The sequence below is a fragment of the Kogia breviceps genome, chromosome 10 (assembly GCF_026419965.1).
Source record: "Kogia breviceps isolate mKogBre1 chromosome 10, mKogBre1 haplotype 1, whole genome shotgun sequence".
Taxonomy (NCBI): Eukaryota; Metazoa; Chordata; class Mammalia; order Artiodactyla; family Physeteridae; genus Kogia; species Kogia breviceps.
In genome coordinates this window covers 106,237,326-106,257,302 of record NC_081319.1, presented here as the reverse complement: position 1 = coordinate 106,257,302, position 19,977 = coordinate 106,237,326, and the positions used below count along the sequence as shown (strand labels likewise).

Genomic DNA, 19,977 nt, shown 5'->3' with positions numbered 1-19,977 from the left:
GAACAAGGGCGGCCCTTGGGCCTCCCACCCCCAGAGACCCCGACCTCCCCGCCCCTTGGCTGCCCGTCACAACCGCCTCACGTGTCACCCCCACAAACGCTGGGCAGGCGGGTTCCACGAGGATCGGCCTTCCCTTCCATTCCCAACAGGAAGGGAGCACGTCTTAAATATTTTTATCTTATTTTCAGGTTCTTGATAAACACAGGTGAAAAACGAACAGCAAAACAAAATGAAGCGAGTTTCTGAGTTCTGTGATTATTGAAAGCACCTTCATCAATTCATCCACAAAGCACTGATCGGGCAGCTACAACGGGCCGCCACCCCGCAGGGCTCCATCCTGGTACAAGCCGTCGTCCGAGACGGCGCCACGGGGTCAAAACGTCTGCCTTCATGGATCTCACACACACAGCATGTTCGCTAAGGGTAAGTGCTGTGGAGAGAAACAAATGCGGAGGAGGGAGCTGACACAGGGAGCACTCGCCAGGAGGGCGCGCCTGAGACAGGCCCCAGTGGAGGCTCAGAGGCTGAACCACTGGACCGCCAGGGAAGTCCCTTTAGGGTCTGGTTTTGGTCAGGTCCTACAGACACAGTGTGTGCCCCCACGAGCCACGGCCACAAGCTGTTTGTTACACACAAGCCCAGGTCCAAAGCGTCAGGAGGACAGAGGTTCTGTCCAATCACTGCCACCTTCCCCACACAGCACAGTGCATGGAACTTAAAATACTGAATATGTATCTTTTTTAATTAGAAGGAAAAAAGGAAGGGTATTTTAATAAACCTCAAGTTGGGATCAGCCTTAACTTTTGCATCAATTCCTGCTCTAATAATAGACTCTGGCAGTTCTGACCCTAAAGATATCCAATAACCAATAACGAAGATCTTTAATTTCTTAAAGAATTCATTTGTCGAAAGTGGTAGACATTTCTTGTAAATTTTTTTCAATTTGCAAATAAATACATATCCATACTTGAAACTTCAAAGGCCAAAAAGCACAAGTATTCACAACCATAAACACAAGGGGCTGGAAACTATGTAAAAACAAACAAAAACAAACCATAATAAATGCTACGTATGATTCTAATACTACAAATAAAACCAAACTATACAAACTACTAATACATAAACTGTTTAAGAAAATGATGATCCTACAGCTAAAACCTTCATAGGGCTGGCTCTGGCAGGCATGTTCCAAATTCAGTAAAGGAGGCTGATGCCGCAATGGCTGCCAGGAACATGCAAGTGGAGCACAATCCCAGGGGAACAAAGCATGTGGAGCACAGTGTTTCAGCAGCCCTGAGTAACACCCCACCTGCCGTTAGGTCGAACAGTTTGGCCCACTTCCATGACGAGACAAAAGTCACTTCTGTTGCAGTCGGGGAAAAGCTGTTTGAAGGCTGGAAGTACTATGAGTGGTTTGAAAAGTACAGCAATAAATAAAAACTTGTTCAGGCCCCTAACATTACTGGTCAAAAATAGCCATGAATTGACAAACGTTACTAGTTGAGCTACATGCCCAGGTGATCGAGAAATTGAGTTATATAAATAGGTGACCTACAAATAAAGATATCAAGAATGAATAATTAATGACCGACCACGTGGAGAAGCCATCTCACAAACTTAGAACATCAACAAATGACGCCTAATGAAATGGTTTTCACAACACAAAGAGTAGATCTCACATTTCCATCACCTGAAAAGTAGATCTCGTCATAAATTATGTTTTCACACGTCAGACTGATGTCAAAAGGTAACTCAAGCTCAGGGAACTACTTTGGTATTCTACATTTTTAAAAGTCAAACTGTAATTAGTTAATAATCACAGTTGTATAAATGTAATTACTGTATTTTTTCAGTCCGTCAAAGTTGAATCAAAGTATTTTGGAAAGGAGGAGAAAAAATACCAACGTCAAGAAAAGTTTAAAAGAAACTTGAGGGAGGGGAGGAGAGGCTGACAGAGGTGTTCTGTCCACATGCTAAGTCTGTTTTCCTCTTTCCTGGGGTCCCCAAGGCGCCGATTCCCGCGCCCCCCAAACACTTCTCCTGGCCGCCTCACCCCTCCCCACTAAGGGACGCTGGTGGTCCGGCCCTGCGGCCTGCACCGCGGGGGCAGAGGGCTCCAGGCTGGGCAGAGCAGCTCGCGTGGGAAGGAGGTGGCCTTGCCTCCCCAGCTTCCAGAAAGGGCAGGCTGATTTCACTTCGAGTAATGCTCTAGGAATTCCACAATATGCCACTTACAGAGTGCTATTTTTTTTTTTTTTGGAGGGGGGAGTCCTTCTAAGCACTGCACTTATGTTCCTATAAAGTTCACAGTAACCCTGTGAAGTCAGTCCTGTTATTATCTCTGTGTTATAGATAAGGAAACAGGCAGAGAAAGATTAAATGACCTGTCCAATATCACAAAGGCCAGAAAGTGGCAGAGGCAGGGCCCAGTCCCCGAGCTCCAGACCCCGCCCTCGAGCCACTCTACCCAGCTGCCCTGAAGCCCGCTTCTCTGAAATCCTATTCGGAGCACAAAAACGGCAAACCAAGTAAGAAAGTAAGACCAGAAAAACGAAACTGTGGTGTAAACCATTTTCTATTAAAAGTCTTACGATATTGATTTAATTACAGACTGACAATGAAGGAAGGGGGCAGGACACGCCACTCAAAATACATCACTTTGGCTTAAGGGTTATTTTGAGCCAAAGGTACCGGAGAAAGCACGGGAGTAGGGAGGGTGTCCTGACCTCTCCTTTCCTTTCTGAAAGCAGGAGAGAAACGCCCACGTGGAACACGCCCTCCCGACGCCTGGAAGCTCTCATCAGGAGACCAGGCTGGAGGCCGAGGAGCCTGGGAACGCAGCCCTCAGCATCGCCTCTCTCCACGCATTTCAGCTCCTTTTCCACAACTGCGCCTCTCTGTTCAGCCTGGTATATGAGCACTGAGGCCTCGCACTTCTCTGGGTCTTCGCTGTCCTACGGGGGCTCCCGGGACAGGTAAAAATCGGTACACTTTCCTCCTGCTCATCTGTCTTCCGTCAATTTAATTCACAAGCCCAGCCAGAAACCCTAAGGGGGTGGAGGTAACGTTCTGCCTTCCCTACAGTGTAAATCTCATAACAAATAGATGACAGGAAAGCAAACCAAGTCAAGATGATAAAAGTTACAAGCTCATGACAAATCCAGGCTCTCGGAGAGGAGACTCTGGGTTTCAGAGCAGCCAGGAAACCAGCAAACCAGACCAACAACTTGACACGGCTTTTGGATCAAAATAAGGAAGAAAAAATGTAACATCTGACATTCACGATGATACACATGTCCATATCTAGGAGAGGAGAGGCATGATTTGATAGCAGTTAAGCCGTTAATGTGTTAAAGACCAGAGAACTTAGCTCTTTTCAGGGTGGTGTAAAAATCTGAAAAGCTAGAAGGAGGTCAGGCCACACAAGTAGAGAAATACGTGCTGGATGAGGGGCGGCGGCGTCTGCACGGCTGGGTCCTCAGAGCCCATCCTGCCTGAGCAGAACAGTGGGGTCACCCAGAGAAGCCTGGGGAGCCGGCGGGTGAGGGGGTCCTGGGGCACAGCGGCAACTGGGCCAGGGAGGGGCTCCGTCCACACGAGAAAGGAAGAAAGATTTAAGGTAAAAGGAGAACAGCTGTTCTCTCTCTCTCTCCAGAATGAAGACGTGTAAGTGTCTCACGCATGTCTCAGCTTAATACATGCAAAAGTTCTCCAAAATAAGAAGTAACTCACAATATCAAAGGCTGCTCACACAGTCGAAAGCCTGCAACTGGAAAAGTCTATCATATTGTAGACAAAAATACTCAAAACTTACCAACGTCCACCATATTCTAGGCACTGAAGAATCTTTGAGGATAGAAATTTATCTACTCGATGCACTTATAACAAGAAGCTCAAGAAGTTCTATTTTTTTAAATACACAATTTATAACCATCACAATATGACATTTTAATTGCTACACTCATGGTATAAACATCGTGTTACGGGTACTCAAAGCAAGACTCATACAGGGCACTGGTGTGTTAGGACGTAGCTGGAGGCAGGTGCCCGAGATGCTGTGGAAGGTCCTTTCCCACCACATCACCCCTGAAGAGGAGTCTATGGTGAGAGTGAGGCACACTCACAGTCGACAGGCAGCAGACGAGTATCCCCAGGCCACCACCTCACGCTTCTCCAGACTGGGATCAAGTCTTACCCAGTTAATCGTGAAAGTTACGGGTTTCACTCTATTACCAACAACACAACCAGAGGCAGTCTTTTATACCTGACATAGGTTTGTTTGTTTTTTTAATAAAAGAAATAACTTTATTTGTATTTTTATGTTACTATCAGAATTGAATTTTATGTATTATAATGTTACTAGCACTGAACCTAATATATTTTTACATAATATCATATAAAACTTGCTGTACTTTTTTGTAACATCTTTATTGGAGTATAATTGCTTTACAATGGTGTGTTAGTTTCTGCTTTATAACAAAGTGAATCAGTTGTACATATACACATGTTCCCATACCTCCTCCCTCTTGCGTCTCCCTCCCTCCCAGCCTCCCTATCCCACCCCTCTAGGTGGTCACAGAGCACCGAGCTGATCTCCCTGTGCTCTGCGGCTGCTTCCCACTAGCTATCTATTTTACATTTGGTAGTGTATATATGTCCGTGCCGCTCTCTCACTTTGTCCCAGCTTACCCTTCCCCCTCCCCGTATCCTGACACAGGTTTTAATGTCATAAAACTAAGAGATTTTATAGAGAAATGGCAAGTAAAGAGAAAGTATTAATATATATTCTTACCCCTCCAAGGATCTTTAGTGTATGTCTAGTCATTTTTGCACAAGCATGTAATGTACCCTCACTGTAATGTGTCTACAAGTTTATCTTCCTATTTTACAGAAAACTTAAGTCCAAAACGTGAATGATCCTGTCTGTACACTCACGTGGGAAGGTGCCCCGCCCCAGCCCTACAACGGCTCCACGGATGACAAGAGCCGGCCACGCAGACCACCAGCTGGGCCCCGGGACTGACGCGGAGACCCCGGCGGGGGGGAGGCCGGCCCACCGTCCCGTCCTCGTCCCCAGACGCCCACCCAGGGCCAGCGCGAAGTCGCCGCCCTGGGAACAGACCACACGTCCTGCACTCCTGGGTACCCCAGCTGGGTACCGTTTTTACACCGTGAATCTCTGGCAACCTAGGAAGCCGATGGATGCTTTCTCAGAATAATGAGGCATTTCAGGATACAAAGTAAAATATGTAAAATTACAAAGGAAACAAGTTATATATGATATAGCAATATATGCCCTTTATTTATTAGGACCTAGCAATGTGATGAAGGAAGACACTAGCAGTGAGGCTGGAACGGTAATAAAATACACTGACCAAAACTACATTTTTCTATGCGCTTATAGGCGTTACTAATACGGAGGACCCTGTAAAAGAGGCTTTTAACAAAGGGAAGGAAACGCCATGACCAGTCAGACGAGCTCAGACGGCGCTCCGAGCGCACCCGTGGCCCCCAGCCCAGCGGCGTCCCTCGGGCCCAGCTCTCCCGGCCGGGCCCCCGGCCCCCCCCCCCCCACTGCACGTCCTCCTCCTCTGCTCCCTCCACTCCCCTTCCCACTTCTGACACCCCATGTGCAGAGCACGCGTCACAGATCCGCGCCTCACGGACGTGGCTTGGCAGCCTCGGGACGGCCCTCCAGTGCCAGCCAGGCACCACCTTCCCCTAAGATAACAGATGCCCGCCCAGCAGAGGCCAAGTTCACTGTCTCTTCTCTAGCGCCTTCCTCCACCCCGGTCCACATACACAGCTGCTCTTCACAGTCTGCTTTTCCAGCAAGTGTACCCCAATATCCCCACATCCCAGGTGTTAACTGGGCCAAAACCAGAACTAAAAAAGCAAATCCTAAATCCCCATTCTAGCGCCTGCGATAGCCAAATTAGAAACTTCTGAGACAGCGTGCTCAGAGCCTATGAGCTCTTTTGTTCCTGCATCTCTTTCTGACCCTGGTGAGTCAAACTTAACTAAGAAACCTTATTCCTTTAGCACAAGAGCAAGGCGTCAGGCCCAAGCAAGGTCCCTCATGATTCCTTTCCCTGAACCCATCTGCCCTGATAATGAATTTCCCGAGGACAAAAACAAGGCTGTGTTCTTTTATACACCCCACACAGCTGCCTCATACTTTATAAAAGGAGCTCAATAAATGTTGAATGAGCAAAAGAACAACAAAGTGAATATAGGAGACTAAAGATGGCCTAGAGGCTGGATCTCCAAGCAAGAAGAAGCGTACCACATTCCTTTACAACAAAACTGAAGACTAAAAAAGTGTGAAAAACAGATGGGATACTTTACTTAAAACGAAGAGAGAAGGAACTAAAATTCGAAACCCTCAAACCCCAAACACCCATCCAGCCACCTACGCTGCCACGTTCAAAATTTCCCAGACAGCAGAATGGCAAGCAATACGGTAAAGACAGAACACCAGCCCCGACACGGTGCCGTCAGGCTGCTGGTGCCCATGTTCTGACTTTTAATGTACCCCGAGCAGGTCATACCACTCCCCCAGGCCTCAAGTTCCTAGCCTCTAAATGCAAACACCACCATTCAGGCCTCAAAGGAAAAGTGAGTAAAGACAATGGGAAGGGCTTCTGTCAATCTGCAGAACCCTTCTTCATTAATGCAGAAATCCACACGTGAGCCAGAGGGCTCATGCCAGGCTGGGGGGGCGGGGAGGGGGGAAGAGGGGAGGGGAGGTATGTTTGGCCATGAATATACCTTGCACGTTTCACTTTCCCTTTACACAAGAGGAAACACATGCCATAGGACAAAGCTGGTATTAACGTATTTAAAAAACAGCTTATTTTGTTTCTACAATTTAGATGCCCTAAAATGTTTAAGATCTGAAGGGAGGGGTAGGCCTCCTGTCCCCAACGCTCAACACCATGACTCTCCAAAGTTCCAAGGGCCACTCTTCATGACACACGTGAAGAAAAGCAGGACATCTAGAAGGCTTTGGGATGTCCACCCCCCCCTTTTTTTTTTTTTTTCAATAGAACTGGTCGAACGTGGAAGTATTTTTGCTCCAAAATAGGCTGGAATTTCCAATTCTCTCAAAGCTATTAGGCATATGAACTGTAGATTTGGGGTTCACAGCAGTAGGGAGTGGACTGTGGGAGTTGGGCTTTGTTTCTGAGTGACCAATTTCTGCAAACTCAAGTTTAAGGGAAGATACTGGAAGTCATCCAAAATCAATCTCCTCTCAATTTCATTATTTCAGGACAAGCAGCAGAGCCTTCACGCTGCACGGAACAGAGTCAGTAAAAGCCAAGAACAACAGGCATCACTCTTTCAAGATCAACTCATCAGGACTCAGCAGAGGCAAACACAATGAAGGATCTGTGAGCTGCTAGAATAACAACATTTTCACTTTGTTATTCACTGGGCCCTAATCTGAACCCTATCTTCCTGTTCCAAATGCCATTTCAATATTTGAAATCTCTATAGCTGGTAAGATCACAAACACATCTGTGAATTTCTACCCCCTTAAATTAGATGAGTGTGTGACCTCTCTCTATCTGGGGTTCAGATACTCCACGCATATTAACATACACTGTTTTCTTTTTGCACGTATTCTTTGTATCCATCTGAGGCTCAATGACCCTGCCCTGGAAATAGCAACTCTCGGTTTTGTTTTCAACATTGGAATGTTTAGATTAGACAGTCAGTGCACAGGGAAAACGAATACAGCTCCCACCTGCCACGACTCCCGAGAACGTATGCACAGGCCACCCCTGTGCTGACTGCGCCAGAGCATCTTGGGAGCAGCTCTGGGCTGGGGGGGCACCTTTCCTAAGCATATCTGGTTGCTCTCCGTCACCCTGCACCCTGGGGGAGTGGGGGCAGGGGACCCAGCTCCAGGGTGTGGAGAAGTCACTCAGCAGACACAAGGGAAAGGAGCACAGTTAGTCCTCCAGAGACGGCCTTCTGCCTCAGACGCCACGCCAACAACAGAACACGCTCACCTTCAGGAAATAGAGGATGGTAGAAATAATCACCCCGGGGTCGCTGCGACTGCCCTGCCCTCTGAGCCTCAACGGTGACTCGCTCAGGACGACAGTGGACGAGGTGTCCTTCCTGACCTCCTGATGCCAACCTAGCACGTGCCTCGGGCTTTATCATCACGAAGGGACAACATCTTTGGGCTTTGATGACGTTCGTTTAGTGAGTTTTTAAAAGGTGGTCAGCTCCACACAGAAGAGGAAGAAAAAATGAAGATGGGCTCTGGGGTGATCAGAGCTGAACTAGAATGCCACTTGCTGGGTATTGAATCTCTGGTAAGTTACAAGGTTGAACAATCGCATACTGCTGATCATTCAACTATCTGGGGGCTGCAAAATGGCAGTTTCATATGACTAAACTACACAACTAATAGGCGCCTCAATTTTCAGTAAAACTGAGATAATAGCGCCTACAGTGTAGGAGTGCCTCCAGTAGTCTCACAAAAAGCTATTTCAATGCTTTTACTCAAGCTTTGTTTGTAAAGTATATTAGTAAATGTTGGGTGTCACATTCTCGGTGAGAAACCCATGTTTTATTTTTTTAAACTTCTGAAGCAAGAAAAAATGATCATGGTAAAGCCACGGCTTTGTGCAAAGAGCAAGAAAACAGAACTCAGGACAGAGCGCTGGGCCTCAGCCCTGGCAACACGGAGAGCGGCTGCAAGGTGCCCTCCCGCGCGGCTCGGGAGCACGGCCCTGCCCCTTCCCTGGACGCCCAGACCCGGCGACGGGCCACGCGAAGAGCCGCCGCAGGCACCAGGCCGCCTCAGGCCTGTCTGCCCACGCCCTCCTGCCCTGGGCTGTCCCGGCCTTCAGTCCTCTCCCCACCTAAGCCTGTGGATCCACCAACCAGTTCTGGGCTCACTCCTCCGACCCTGGCAGCCCTCCAGGGACAAGACGCTCGCATCTGCCTTTTATGGATAAGAGGAAGCGCAATCCAGAGGCGCCCCCGGCTCCCCGCAGCCGTGACGCACCCGCACTGGCTCACGGGGGTCCCGGAAGGGCGCAGGTTTGCACTGGAGCCTCTAGTCTTCTCTAGGGTATCCGCCACGGACACGCGGGGCACGGCGGTGCCCACATTCCCGTCTGCCCTCACGGGGTTCTGGAAGGTTCTGGAAGGTTCCTGCACGAGGGGGATATTCGCAAGGTGGGCCCCGAGGCACAGCCCAGCCCCAAAGGGCCCGGCGCCCAGGAAGACGCGCAAGCAGAGCAGGGTGCAACCACGACGCCACGTCCAGCGCCCCCTCCCCAGGGCCACCGATTTCAGGGGGTTTAGCCACACAGGGAAACCACCTCACTTTCTAACATGACTGACAACTATTTCTGCTGTTCACCCCACCTACGAAAATAATGACACGCACAGTATAACACTCAAAACGGAGGCAAGAAGTAAGAGCCAAAGACCCACGATGCAAATCCGTGTTCGCTACGTGGCGCACACCCACCACACACAGACGCCCGCTTTCCGAGGACGCACTGCTCCAACCCAAAGCGCTCGCCGGAAGTTTCCTTCACCCGCCCCTCCCCCGATGCGCCCCACCATCCGGGAAGGCAAGGCCGCGCGAGAGGCGAGGCCACAGCCCCTTCTCTTGCCTGGCCAATCTGCTCCCGGAACCTGGAGCCCCGCGTTCTGACGGCGATATAGGCCGGTGGCGGCGCCAGCAGAGGGCGCTGCTGCAGGCGCGGTGGGTGCCTGGCCGCGGGCCCGACGGGGGCCAGAGCGGCTCACACAGCCCAGGGCACGGGGTCCCCACCACGTCCGTCCTTCCACGTCCGTCCCCCCACGCTGTGGCGAGGTCACCGCTTGTCAGTGCCAAAAACCCACTCACACTTTTGGTCAAAAGTTGTAAAATCGATCCCTGAAGTTCAGTTTTCAACCGTGAAATTGGTAGGGCTCAGAGCATCTCATCCAGTGCTTTCCCAGCTGGAAGTGCCGGCGGAGGGTCATGAAGTCAATTTAAAACACACAGAGAAGGACACGCTGCCCCTCGTGAGGGCGTGTGCCGCTCTGCACCACTTCTGTTTTCAACACACACACACACGCGCGTGCACACTCAACACGTGTGCAGCGGAATTCTTTACAAACGTATTTCCTACTCTGGGTTCCAGTGGGCAAAAAGTTTGAAAACATTGATCTAACGTAATAGCCTTATTTGACAGATGATAAAATTGAGCCCCAAATGGTTAAAAGACTTACCCACAATTACACAGCCCACTACCGGCAAGTACTCAACCCTAACTGTTCTGCATAAGATGTCTTTATTTTACTTTATTTTTTAAAGTTAATTAATTTACTTATTTGGTTGCACCGGGTCTTAGTTGCAGCAGGTGTGCTCCTTAGTTGCAGCTCGCCGGCTCTTTAGTTGTGACATACGAACTCTTAGTTCTGCATGCATGTGGGATCTAGTTCTCTGACCAGGGATCGAACCCAGGCCCCCTGCACTGGGAGCTCAGAGTCTTAACCACTGTGCCACCAGGGGAAGCCCCAAGATGTCTTTTTTAAAAAACACATCTCCATTTTCTGTAATTCTTCAAGCCTCATAAAAAACCAGCATTTGTCTGAAACACAAAATGCAGGCATTCACAAATTTTTCAGAGAACTGAGCAAAAACCATTGAAACAATTTTTCCAAATGACTTGGCAAATCTGGGCTCTAAGGGTAAAATCACACAGAGGTTAGAAACCAGACACTGGTTTTTAATCCACACAGGATGAGACACAGTTAACACAGGCAGACCCCACACAATGCCAGGCACCTGCTGAGCGCTAACGTCCTCCTGGGTCACACCCCTGTACTTTCCCATCACACAGCCTGAGCGTAGATGGGTCCAGGTCACCAAGACAACAGAAGATCTCCCAGGACATCTAAGCTAACTGCCCCAAAGCCGTATTCTCATTAAATAATTCTCAATAACAATTAAAGCATTATTCGATAATCTCTAACTCTGTAAGGGTTTGTGAGAGCCCTCAGAAAACACCAACACCACAGGACACCTTGAGTTACTCTAATGGGTCACAGAATTAAGTTAAATGGGCATAACAACCGTTGAGGAAGTAAGAGCAAATCACAAACGCTCAACGGGAAACGCCACTTCGCAGGGTGGGCCGGCGGTCTCTCGGACGCTGTGGTTACTCTGAGGGGGCCGGGGCTGAGGGTCCGTCCCGCAGACGCTCAGACAGCACGTTTGCCTGGACTGACAACAAGGTCTCCACTTTCTCATCCGACTGCTGGCTCTCTGCGTATCTTAAACGTGACCACAGGCTATCGGGCAAGCCCATCGTCAAGTAATTCTAAGGTTATCACGTACTTATCATCTGCTAGTGATTCCTGACAGATACACCCTCGTGGAGGTCTATTTTTACCAAAAGATTCCACTTATTTGGGGGGCAGGCATTCTCATGTCCCACATTGACAGAAATTATTTCAACTTGAAGAGAAACAACTAATGCTAAAATAAACAGTACTCAACATTCAATAAATCATAAGTCAGTCACTCAAAATTATATGTCTCGAGGACAGTTCTGGGCAGAGAAAACCAAATTAAGAAATATTTTCTCAAATGCCCTCTAGATGTGAAATACTGTGCTAGACTCTATATTTTAGGTAAATGCAAGCAACCTACTTTTCCTGACTAAAGTCTCAGGCCAGGTGATAAAAGTTACTCTCGAGCACATGACCTCAACCTCTCCCTTCATCCTTGTGGGTACTTTCCACACAAACCTACGTATTTCCAAGTACCCCTACCGGTGACGTAGAGGTCCCTGCACTTCTGGGTCTGGAAGGTTTGAGGGAGGGAAAAGGTTTCCTAAATATCACATAGACCATAATAAACCAGTGAACCGGGGGCAGTCCTGTACATACACCGTTGGGAATGAACTGGTGGTCGAACACTGGAGAAGCTGCTTATTTGTTCAAGCGGCAGATGGAGACCCAATTTTCCAATCTCTACAATTGCTACCAGATCCTAGATTAGTCAATTACCCTTCATTTCACAGCAAGTAGCTATAATAAAATAATCCAAATAAAATTATTGAATTCAGCTTTCCAGAAGCAAGAGTGTTGGTTTACACACAGACTGAGCAAACCAGAGTGGCTATATCCCCTTCATCAGAGACTTTCTAATGTGACTGGAGTGAAAGAACCAGGCTTGCAACTGGTCACGTAAAACCATAACCAAAGTCAGGAGTCAGTACAAAATCTAGCAACCCTATCATTTTTCAAGGTTTTACCAGTTTTTCCAGGCAAGCAAAGAAAGCCCAGGAAATATCCCAAACTAACAGGTTCACACTTAGAAAAGTTTGCCTCTTCTACAATGTTTAACCACTGTCAGGGGATCCTTGTACTTACAAACGGAACGTATTCTCTCTTCCTTAAAGAAAGCAAAACCTGTTTTTCTTGCCTTAGACAACTGCAGTCCCACTCCCATATCCGCACCTTCCCCTCTTTCCCTTCTACCCATCCCCCCAGATATCCGTAACAGGGGTCACACTCTTTTCATTTTTCTCTCACTTTGATTTTCTTTCACTATAGCTCTTTAGCCTCACGAATCAATCAAGCTTGTTTTCTCACCAAATCAAGTAAATAACTGAAGGATGATGTCCCTAATTCAAGAAGAAATGACGATAGGCCTCCGCGCCCACCTCCTCCGCAGTCATACGCTCTTACTTCTAACTTCTCTCACTTCTTCACAGTCAATCCCATCAGAGGAACAAAGTCTACCATGAGCTTTGGACGTCGACAGAAACACTCAAATCCAGGCTCTGCCCTACCTAGCGGGCCGTGGTAGATACAGCGGCTGAAAACGCATCCCATCCCAAAGGCAGGCTTCTCTTCTTGCAGAGTTGACAGCCGGAGGCCACGCCGCTGACAGAGCCTAGAACCAGAGGGGTCAGGCGGTTCACCCAGCAAGCCTGCGTCTTGAGGCGGTAGCTCTTTCTGTCTGAGCGCTGGCCTTCGTGCCTGGGGGGCAGAATCTTCAAAAGACAACCTGGCTTCCCTTTGCCCTCTCCATCCCTCTACCGGAAGCAACACAGTTCAAAGCAGCACCTAGTCTCGCACAAAGAAAATCACGTGCCACGTAACTCGGGTTCCCGTCGTTCTGACACAAGAGAGACACTTGACTAAGATGCAGACCTTGCAAAGCACACGGGCAGGGCCGCGTCTCCGCTGAGAGCCCCAGAAATAAGCCAGCCAGAGAAGCGGGGCTGCTGGTCTTCCCCAGAGCTGCTCTCTGCAGCCCGCAGGGGCTGGGACACTCCTTCCAGGAGCCCGTGAGGAGGGCCACCTCCCAGCACTGGCGTACTTCTCCCCTCCCATACTAGACATTTGAGAGAAAGTTGTCGACAGACTGTATTCTGCCTGCACGCATCAGTTCAGCGCGCTTTCTTTCCCTCCGGGCCGCGTGCTGGCCGAGAATCACACGATGAAGAGGCAACGGAGCGGACTCCCAGGCCCCCGGTGGTCGAGATTAGGAACGAAGGCCTCCGACGAGGAACGCGCGGGCTCGCCGCAGCAGCTCCCCTTTTAGGGCGTTATTGTCGCCACGTGTTTGCTGCCGTCTGGAGCAATAAAAAAGCTCTGAAATATTCGTCTGTGTCCTTCGTGGACTCGGGAGTTTCCGTAAGAGAAAGCACTTGGAGATTACAATATTGCTCCAAATAAAATACTAACATAAAAAACCTGTTGGAATGTTGAGCTAAAATACTAAAGAATTATGACCACAGACGTAATTTATGGGGACCTGAGGGCCCCAGCCTCACAAAGGCTTTTCCACCCCTGCGAGGCCACGTCGGGGACGGTTCCCCACACAGCACAGGCCTGCTAGCCACGGAGGACCGGTCTCGGGGTCCCCCGACGCCCGGACGGAACAGATCAGGACGACAAGGGAGGCGTGCCCCGTGACTCCATCCTGAACAGAAGCACATCGGACAACCAAGAGCCGGCCCTTAAATTTTATCTATAGAAATTAAGGTTCTTTCTTTCTTCTGTATGAAAAATACAGGCACTTTTTCCCTCTTTACATCATCCTAACTGTAGATTGATTTCCTCCGGTCGAAGGATTTTGGCCTTGCAACTATAACAAGTTACCAGAAGTAATAATTACCTACAGGAGAGGAGGTTAGTGCAACATTGGTGGAATAAATCATCTTTCGGTAGCTGTGAGTGCTCTTCAAACTTAACCTCAGTGGAAACCTTCTCACTAAGAAAGTCTCCTACAGAAGACGTTAACTTGCATCCAGAGCCAGGATCTCATCGTTCAAGTTTAAGGACGTACTACTGGTCCTCAATACCCGGAAACCGCAGGCGCTCAGTAACTGCTCTGCATCAGCACTTACCCACGTGCTCCCTGAGTGGCACTGCCTCTCCTCTGGAACAGAAAACAAGCTCCGTGTCTTGAACTTTTAATGATCCCAAGACCTATCACAGTTCAACTCTTTGTTCTAAAATATTATCAACATCAAAGAAGCTGTTATTTTTGCCAAAATTTTAGATTGAGTGAAGTCTCTATAATCAAGGTAGATTATCTACGTTGCCCAAGTTCTGTGTCCTAAGATTCTTGTTGGCATTCCTGTATATACTCTGTTGACATATTTTGTTTACATAAGTAAGGTCTTTGTTTTTCCTAACCCCATGAGAGCTGAAAAAGGAACTTGGGACGTAACAATTAATTCAGTGTTTATCTGCTTTACTTGTCTGCAAAGTAATATAATCCATTCATACACCAGAATGGAGAAAAGAGAGGGGGTTAAAAAGGTCAAAAGGAGAAATAGAAGCTATAATAAAGTGCTGTGACATGCAGTATTAATTTTACAGATGAAAATGCTATGGAAGGAAAAGGCCAAGTAAGTGTCTTGCCAAGGTTACAGGCTAAATTAGTGATAGTAGCGGGGTCAAGAGTTAAAAAACCCTGAAGTCAAGAGCAGAGTGCGGAGGGTACGGTAAGGGTTGAGTTGACGCTTCTAGAAGTGAACGAAGTGACTCATGTGCAAAAAGAAAGTCTGGCTAGAAGTTAACTTTTCTGTAAGAACGGCAACAGTAGGAATCTGCCTGCCTGCACCATGAGGTCTGCATAAAGATAAAAGGGGACAGATAATACACGGAAATGCCCTGCAAACCAAAGGGCACCAGTTGGAGTGGTGTCCCCCCCATCAGCCTGCCCCTGCCTGACAGCTCAGGCCTTCTTTCAGCAAAGCTGTTATCTGCTTTCTCTTAGCCACCGATTCACTCGGTGAACGTTTATGGGATGCCTGTAGGCAGAAATCACTACATGAGGAGCCAGGGCCAACAGTAAAACAAAACAAAAGAACTCTCTCTTCAAAGAGCTTCTAGGGGACTTCCCTGGTGGCGCAGTGGGTAAGACTCCGCGCTCCCAAGGCAGGGGGCCCGGGTTCGATCCCTGGTCAGGGAATTAGATCCCACATGCGTGCCGCAACTAAGAGTTCGCGTGCCGCAACTAAGGAGCCCGCGTGCTGCCACTAAGGAGCCCGCCTACCGCAACTGAGACCTGGTGCAACCAAATAAATAAATGCTAAAAAGAAGAAAACAAAGAGCTTCTAGGTTAGTGCGAGAAATAGCAGCCTAGGGCGCAATGAACCATGGGAGTCAAGGGCTCTCAAGCAGGCCCCAGTTCCCAAGGCCTCAGCTGCCTTCAGACAAGGCAGGAAGCTCTAGCTGTGGCCAGACCACAGGGAACTCAGATGGGTATTTCATCCAGAAGCTACTGAAGGATGGCGAAAAGGGACTTAAGTAGCCTGAACCTGGTTTCCTATTGAATTTGGGAAGAAAAGATGAAACTCGGGTCAACCAGAAGGCTCTAGCCACAGACTGCTTGTGAGACGGGAAGGAAGACCCCGTCGGGACCAACAGCGCCAGGAGCACGAAGCTGACGCCCAGAGGGTGGCGTCCGGTGAGGACGCGCGGGGCCGCGACAGAGACGGGGAAGGAGGAGTGGGCAGCAAGGAGGAGAAGCGCGTACAAAGCACACAGAGAAGAGAAGATGCAGGAAGAAGGTCTCAGTAGAAATTACTTTTCCTCGAGTGCCTGGTTATCTTCCACTGTGTGCTGCCCATTGCCTTTGTAGAGTCATTTGTGAGGCTGACTTGTGTGACCCTCCTCCAGAGAGGAAGTGTGCTAGCTTCTGTCAGAAACCTAAGGGTTCTAAAAACTTGTGAATGCCTAAAACTCAATCTCGGGCTTACAGTTTTCTGGACGACCCAGGGGATGTGATTTTTGGACGACAATACATTCGAGGGCCTCCGTAGGGTTACACCTCCTCAGGAATTTCCCTCCACTCAGCTCTGCTGAGACCAAAGCCATTTTCCTGTGGAACCCTCTGGAGGTGGAACTGGGGGTTCCATGGAATTCATCCTAAGCCTAGCGATAGGCCCTTTGATTTCTGTCTCATCACATAAGACTGTCAAACTGAAGTTCCAGCTGGCCAGACAGGCAAATGCTCTCAGGATTAAAACAGCCTGAACATGTGGCTTACCTCTCCTACTTTTCTGATAACTGCTTACAATATTGTTCACTCTTCAATTATTTTAAGGAAATTTAAGATATTCTTTATCCTGTATTTTTAGTTGTTTTCAATAGAAGATTTAATCCAAATAGTCTAGCCTACCATATTACTGGATATACAACAAAACAATGAATTCAAATCTCTATATACGGAAAGTACTATAGTAAACTAAGAAAATATCTGGTCCAAAATCTCCTGGAAATAAGAAGGAAACAAGTATGATAAATTCCTACACTCAGAAAAAAAAAAAGTATTTACAAAACTGAGATTAACACAGTCACTTGATAGTTATAAACAAAATTATTTACCACTAAAAACCAAATTATTGTATTAGGCCAGCCACCAGCAAATAAAGAGAAAATACTCCTGACAATGTACATCCCAAATATCAACACATCTCTTAAATTTTCAACGCAGCATTCAACCTGAATAAACAACAGATTTTAAAAACTCGTAAGTTTATAAAATGACCTGTTTTACATTGCTTTCTAGGACTTCAGTCACAAGCTAGAACAACAAAATCAAAAATCCTTGTTTCTCTATCTTAATTATAGTGGCATAAAACCCAAAAGTCTTTGGAATAGCATTTTGATTTATACTGATACTAGTTCAAATTAAAACAAATATTTCAAAATATTTGAACTCTTACTATAATGTTTATAATGGCATAAAATAATTTGAACAACTCCTCCACGACCAAAGTGGAATATATACTTTAGAGTATCAAAGAAGGATTTAGCTGAAGTTTCAAGGTCTCATCACTTATTAGTTCAAACTATCAGCCTAACAGAACTAAAGGGAAAAATGACATTATGTTCATTATGTGATTTAAGTATAAAGCACTGCCATGCTACACATTTGGAAATCCCAAGCTTTTATAAAAACACCCTTTATGTACAATATCAGCATTCATCCCTTTAGGGTGTACGATGTGGACCGCCTCGGGGGGATTTATCTCATCTCGTTCTCACTGTCTCCACTTCTGAGTTGCCGACTACGTTGCTTCCAGGTTTGTAGTGCGGGAGGCTTCGTCGTGTTTAGCTGGAGGTGCTTACTTTTTTTTTTTTTTTTTTTTTTTTTGCGGTACGCGGGCCTCTCACTGTTGTGGCCTCTCCCATTGCGGAGCGCAGGCTCCGGATGCGCAGGCTCAGCGGCCACGGCTCACGGGCCCAGCCGCTCCGTGGCATGTGGGATCTTCCCGGACCGGGGCGCGAACCCGCGTTCCCCGCATCGGCAGGCGGATTCTCAACCACTGCGCCACCAGGGAAGCCCGAGGTGCTTACTTTTAAAGTAGCTGATAGAGAGCCCAATGTGCTCTGAAACATCCTCACCAGATGTCTGGATGGATGGGAAACCAACACATATCAAAAGCTGACCCTCAAATACCACTAACTGTATAATACAGCCTCATACCTTTAACACGTTCAGCTGACCAAAACACATTAAAACATCTTCAGGGGAACTGAACTTAATTCTTACATTTTTCCATTGCTAGGTATTCAAATTCTATTCAGTTTTCCTTTTTCACTTTTTCCCCCCTTTCACAATCTCCATAAATGTCAAGTCATAATGAGCTACAAGTACAGCTTAAATACATTTAATATGACTTGACAACGGGACAGTTGGATATCGTTAGCAAAATAGTCTTCACAATCTTGTTCGGAAAACTGGAAGTTTAGTCACTAGAACAAAGAAAATCTTAGACTTATTTCTTTCCACATCAGCCAGGCCAAACCTAACACAGAATATTTAATGCCAAGCATTACACTTTAGGAAGGATAAAGACGAATGGTAGATGCTGGGCGGATGAGAATCAGGACAGTCCTGGGACCTTGACCCTGAGAGGAAGAGTGGCTCCAGGAAGTGGGCTGTGGTCCCCAGGAGGGAAGGCTGGGCCCAGCTGGGGGCGGGGTGTCCCCGCGGGAATGTTCGCCCTTTCCAAATGAAGAGAGGAGAAATGTGACAAAATAATTGGATTTGTTTTGCATGATTACTAAGGAAAAAACTAGAAACAACAGATGTAAAAGCAGCTACAGGGAGAGAGGCTCTCCAATAGCACTGCCTGAGGATGAAACGAATGAAGCCACACTCTCGGGGTACGCGTGTGCTTCTCACCGAGTCACCTGAGCGCCCCGTGCGGTCAGCCTCGGCTCGAGCTGCTCTCTCGGAGCCAGCGCCCTTCTCTGACCACCTGGCGGAATATGGCTTCCATCTTTCTCGCCCAAACGCGGCCCCCCTTCTGCAGTTTCCCGACACCGCCCCTTCTTCCCGACCGCCATCACCTTTAGAATCAGTCGTCCCTCATCCACGGTCACACACACTTTCCGTGCTCTTCTACACAGGGATCACTCACACTGAAGTGTGGGAGCAGAGACGGGGGCTACATCATCATCCTTTTTGGGTGGGGGGGGCAGCTGGGCAGGGCCTGGCATAGTTTTAGCGCCTGTCATGTTGTTGGCAATAGATCTGTTTTGAAATGCAGAGAAGAGTCAAATACCAGATGCAGACTCAGGCTAGATGACTTTTTTTTAAGACACTGAGAGTCTATAGTTGTAGGAAAGGTAGAGACACGGTTACAGCCTCTTCCCAGTGAACACAAGATGCTCTACCACTGATACCCCTCCCTATAGGTGAGCATGGAAGAAAGAGATTCTACAAACATGCCCTTAAAATGAAATCGACTCAGAACCTGGTGCATTCCACTGGAGAGCAAAAACAAAAAGGTCACCAAGAACTCCTTAGGTAGAAGTTGGGAATTTTAGACATTCCAGAAAAAAGAACAACTTTTAATTTAATGGCAATATAAATGATATTCTACATGAAGCAAAATGTTTAATGGATAAGGAAAGATATTGGAAGGCTGTCAGGAAATACAGAGAGGTGTGTGTATTAAGCCAATCCTTATGATTATACAAATTTATAGAACAAAAATTATTTATTATTCCACTTTCTCGGCTGTATTTTGAAACTGCCCATCGAAACATGCCAAAATTATGAAAGTAGGGCAAAGCAGGAAATCTATAGTCTCACCACCAACTCTGTTTCCAATGTTACCAGTCTTTCCAGATGTAACCAAATGGACTGAGAATTAAGTTCAAGCATATTTAGCCTCTGCTAGTCCTGTCGGGCATTTAGAAATCTCTAATTTAAAAAGAAAATAGGTCTACAAGACCACAAAACATTTTTTTGTATTTAAAAGACAAATAAAAACTTGAAAAAATACAAATAAACAGACCAAAAACCTGTTTTTTTGTATTATGTACTCTAGTTTTTGTAAAATAAGAAATAAAAAATGATGAGAAAACAAAATCGTAGATTTCTCTGAAAACATAATGTCAAAGGTGTTTCATCTGGTCAGGACAGATTCAACTAGTCCCCTAACAGAGGGAGTAGTTAACGACTAT

General features: G+C 47.3%; 1 protein-coding gene across 1 annotated transcript in view; it reads right to left on the bottom strand.

Annotated features, from left to right (window-relative positions):
- The window catches only part of GMDS (GDP-mannose 4,6-dehydratase), a 487,018-nt gene that overhangs the window by 340,814 nt on the left and 126,227 nt on the right, over positions 1 to 19,977 (bottom strand). The gene's annotated exons all lie outside the window — the stretch shown is intronic.